General features: G+C 59.6%; 1 non-coding gene across 1 annotated transcript; it reads left to right on the top strand.

Moving 5' to 3' along the window:
• The first annotated feature begins 692 nt into the window (after nt 1-692).
• On the top strand, nt 693-795 carry LOC122235174. Its single transcript, XR_006213308.1, has one exon. It is a non-coding gene; the product is annotated as a small nucleolar RNA U13 (small nucleolar RNA).
• The last annotated feature ends 4,111 nt before the right edge of the window (nt 796-4,906 follow it).

The following is a 4,906-nucleotide window of genomic DNA, read 5'->3' as shown; positions in this document are numbered from 1 at the left end:
CTCTCACTTTGGGGGGGGGGTGGTAGGGTTTGAATGTGAGGAGAAAGGAGGTTTCCTGGGGACAGAGAACAGGGTTTTGAGGGGCCCTGGACCCCAGAGACCACGGGCTGAGCTGGAGGCAGAGAAGGATGTTGGGGACAACTGGCCCCCACTGGGCCCTGGGACTGCGATACACGAGAAGCCACGGAGATGCTGTCAGCACCCTGGTCTGTGACAAAGCCCCACAGATGACAAAAGTCTACCCTCCCTGGGCTGGAGCCAGACACTGAACTCTGGGTGTGGAGGGCCATGCTCCCTCCGAGCCTCTGGGGGAGGGTGCTTCCTGCCTCTTCTGGCTGCTGGGGCTCCTGGTGTCCTTGGCTGGTGGCCTGTCCCTCCAACTCTGGCCTGTCTCCACGTGGTCTCCCCGGGTCTCTGTGAGTCCTTCCCTGTCTCTTACAAGGACACTCCCATTGGATGGAGGGCCCGCCAAGTCCAGGACGGCCTTACTTCAGTCCTCTGTGACACGACCGCACCTGCAAAGACCCGATTTCCTAACAAGGTCACAGGCTGAGGCTTCCGGTGGGCATGTGCTTTTGGGGGCACTTCACCCAGGACGCCGGTTCTGGGCCTGCTCCCCGTCACCCTGGGGCTGACCCCGGTCCGTCCTCGGCAGGATCATTCACCCTCACACTTAGAATCAGGCTCCGGGGATCTTTCTGCAGTTCGTAAGCGTGATGATTGGGCTTTCACGCCATCGTGGGACCCGTGGCTCCCTCAAACCTTGTTACAACCTCAGCATGTGACCCGTTGGCGTGGGAAAACAAAACAAAAGAAAGGATCAGGGGCGCCTGGGTGGCTCAGTCGGTCAAGCATCTGGCTTCGGCTCAGGTCATGGTCTCGCTGTTTGTGGGTTCGAGCCCCACATCGGAGTCTATGCTGACAGCTCGGAGCTTGGAGCCTGGTTCGGATTCTGTGTCTCCCTCTCTCTCTACCCCTCCCCTGCTTGCACTGTCTCTTTCTCTCTCTCTCTCTCTCTCAAAAATAAACATGAAAGAAAGAGAGAAGAAAGAAAGAAAAAAGAAAGAAAGAAAGAAAGAAAGAAAGAAAGAAAGAAGAAAGAAAGAAAGAAAGAAAGAAAGAAAGAAAGAAAGAAACAGGCCCCAGGGGACCAGGCGGCGGGGACATTGGGGACAAGGCGGTGCAGACTGGAGCACGTGGTGGCCTGAAGGGCAGGTGGCTGTGGGGGAGAAGGGGGGCTCCGGGGTGGGGGTGGGGGACTCTACCCCGCTCAGCCTTCGGTGGCCGTGAAAGATGGGTCCAAGATAGGCACTAGGTGGTGGAGGGCGGTGCCTGGGGACTGTAGCCCGGGGCACACCTGCGGTGAGCGGCTGCCAGCCTCCTGCAGTCCAGGCGTCTTCACGGCCCCTCTGGGAGGCGGGGAGGCCACAGACTTCGCTCTGGAGTTGCTGGTGATAAGCTGCCCCTCCCCCCGCCCCCCCCCCCCCCCCAGTTCTGCCGCTAGAGAAAGCAAAGGGACTTTCCCTCCGGCAGTAAGGACTTTTTAAAATTTCAAGGCCACCTCCATTACCCCAGTAACCCGAGCCGGAGCCCGGAGTGCCCCCATGCCTCTCTTTCTCAGACCTTCTTTCATCCGTCCCCCCCACCCCCCATCCCAGTCCCACCTCTGAATGTCTCCGGAAGCTTCCCAGGCCTTTCTTCCTGCTGCTATGACCCCAGACCAGGACTTCACTACTTAAAAACAAAAAAAAAAGACAAACAATTTATTTAAACTAAAAAATCTGACAAAAACGGCTCAGACATTTCTTCCCTGCCTCTGGCAACCACCAGTCTGTTCTCTGTGTCAATCGACTTCGTTTTTTTTTTTTTTAATGTTTATTTATTTTTGAGAGAGAGACAGAGTGTGAGGAGGGGGAGGGGTAGAGAGAGAGGGAGACAGAGGCTCTGAAGCAGGCTCCAGGCTCCGAGCTGTCAGCACAGAGCCTGAGGCAAGGCTCGAACCTATGAACCTAGAGGCCGTGACCTGAGCCGAAATTGGGCGCTCAACTAACTGAGCCACTGCCCCTTAAATTGTTTTTTACAAAAACATATTTTTTAAGTTTATTTGATTATCTTGAGAGACAGAAAGTGCACACCAGTGGGGAAGGGACAGAGAGGGAGAGAGAGGACCCCAAGCTCTGCCAGCACAGAGCCCGATGTGGGGCTCGAACTCACAACCGTGAGATCATGACCTGAGCCGAAATCAAGAGTCGGACACTTAACCGACTGAGCCACCCAGGTGCCCCTCAACTTAGTTTTTTGAAAAATTATTTTTAGGGGCGCCTGGGTGGCTCAGTCGGTTAAGCTTCCAATTTCAGCTCAGGTCATGATTTCACATTTGTGGGTTCGAGCCCCGCGTCGGGCTCTGTGCTGACAGCTCGGAGCCTGGAGCCGGCTTCGCATTCTGTGTCTCCCTCTCTCTCTGCCCCTCCCCTGCTCATGCTCTCTCTCTCTCTCCTTCAAAAATAAACATTGAAAAAAAAACCCAAGCACTGCGATGGAATGTTGGGAGTTAGTGTGTGTGGCCCCCATTGCCTGCCCCTTGGTCGGGACGTCCAGCCGCTTTCTTCCTTGGCCAGGACGGGCACGAATCATTGGATTTCTCAGTTTGGTAACAGTTGTCCCAAGGCGGCCCAAACTTCCAGTGAGAAGGGGAGGACTTCTAGCCACCGTCACGCGGTGCGGCGTGCCATCACTCTGCTCCAGCCCTGCTTCCGTGAGCAGCCAGCTGGGCGCAGAGGGACTGTGGCGCAGGCACAGGGACGGCGTGGGGCCGGGGCTCAGGCCAGGTCTGTCCCCAGCTCCACCACACTTTCTCCTCAGCCTCGACGGTCGTTGCAGGATTTTACGTGTGTCCGCGGAGGCACTGAATCGTGGGGGGATTTTTCAAAGGCCAGATGCTCTTTGCTTCCCGTCTGATCTGTCTTCAAAGGCACCGCATTGACACAAGGCTCCAAACAGCCTCCCCACACATTTTCTCCTGAGGTCATTGCTGGCCCCAGCGGGTTTTTTTTCTTAATTCAATTTTATCGGAAAATGGACAAGCCCTTTCTCCTTCCCTACAGCAGGGACGGAGAGATTAAAATGACGTCTGCGGCGTGAGACCTGAAACTACAGTGTCACTTCCTGTTCCTTGGGGGCGGAAATGACCTTTACTCACGTCCCAGGGCACGGGGCGCCGCCGCGGAGCAGGGGCTGGTCCCTCCTGGCCCCCGGGATGCAGCACCGGTGTGTGTGGATGCCGGCTCCCGCTGTCCTCAGGTGACACCGGACAAGGACACCTGGGGGATGGCGCTCGGCCCAGCTGGATGGTCCCAGAGTCGCGCTTCCTCTTACACAGTGGTTCTCGGGTTCCTGGAGGCCACGTCGACCAGCGATGTCCTTCCACGACTCAGTCTCCCGTAGCGCCTCCCGCCCTGCCCCTGCCTGGCCACTGACCTTTAGAGGCACCGGGTACCTCGGTGGCTAGAAGCCGGGCATACGCTCCTGCGCGCAGAAGGAGGCAAGCCCTGTCCCCCGTGTTGCTGACGGGGTGACCGTTTGCTAATGGCTTCTATAGCCTCCTGAGCGAATGACCTTCTAGGAACACTTCTGCCCGACTCAGGACCCCAGCTCCAAATCCTAAACTCCCACGGAGCTTCGGGCAGGGTGGGGCGGCCGTATCTGGGCCAGTGCACGAGTTTCCACCATCCCATATGGTAGTTTGTCCAGCTTGGGAAGACGGCGTACTTCCAAAACCGTGCGTGTGCGTCAGGGTGACCCCAGCTGGGTGAGCTCTGTCCCCGACCTCAGCCCCTCGGCCGCGTCGGAGGCTCCCGTCCCCCGCCCAGCTGTGCCTGCAGCGGGCAGCTGTCCACGTCATCAGGACGCTGAAGCCACACGTCCTCTGAGCTCATTCGCGCCCGTGGCCGTCCGTCTGGAGGCGCAGACCTAGCTCTGACGCTGAGGGGGAGACGGCAGCCCCCTGCTCCCCGCAGCTGCCCGGGCAGACTCGGGGCCACACCGAGCCCCCCGGAGGCCTCAGTGGTGTCGTCTCTCTCAGGTCATCCGGAAAACGCCCATATCGTGTGCGGACAGCCCGGGCTGGTTGGCAGCCAGCGGGGCCCCCGGCTCATTTATGCTGGCGGATCACCCCGGGGGTGCAGGGCCCCGTCCCACGCTGGGGACGTTTCTCCATCACCCGCCTTCAGTGGGCACACCTGTGGGGGAGGGAGCAAGGGTGTTATTGATTCTCGTGCTCCGAGGGCTCCCGTGGAAGTAGGGGGGCCGTGTGCCTCCAGGGACCGTGGCCGTGGGGCGCCCCTGCCCCACCTGGGGCCGCGTCCTCCCTGCGGGCGGTGGGCTCCACGTCTCCTCGGCCGGGCAGTGTCGCCGGTGCGGGCCGAGGGTGCAGGTCCGCACGCGGGGGGCGCTTGGTCTCCACACCCACATGCCGGCTCGTCCTGGGACCCGCGGGTCTCGCCCTGGGGGTCTGACCAAGGTGCCGGCCGGGCCTCGGTCCCCTCTGGGGTGGCAGTGGGAGTTTTGGCGGGTGTCTGTGCCAGGCACTCGGGTCTTCCTCGACGTTCCCACGGGGACTCACATGGCTGGTGCCCTGGATGGGTCTCACTGTCCCATCACTGGAGACTCAGCTGCCTGGAGACCCTGTGGTACTAAGGGCTACGGCCAGAGTCTGGAAAGACCAAAACATCCAAACGTTCCCCAAGTGTATGGACCCCCCTCCTTTTTCACCGAAAAAACCCCCAGTTCTGAGAGTCAACCTCAGGGAGGCTCATCGTCTCCGGGGTCCCCACAGAGCTCACCGCAGGCCTGGTGCACGGACGCTGATCTCCTAGCAGCAAAATGGCCTTGCCTGGGACCCGCCTTG

This window comes from Panthera tigris, chromosome F2, assembly GCF_018350195.1.
Source record: "Panthera tigris isolate Pti1 chromosome F2, P.tigris_Pti1_mat1.1, whole genome shotgun sequence".
Classification (NCBI taxonomy): domain Eukaryota; kingdom Metazoa; phylum Chordata; class Mammalia; order Carnivora; family Felidae; genus Panthera; species Panthera tigris.
This window is presented reverse-complemented; position numbering and strand designations above follow the sequence as displayed.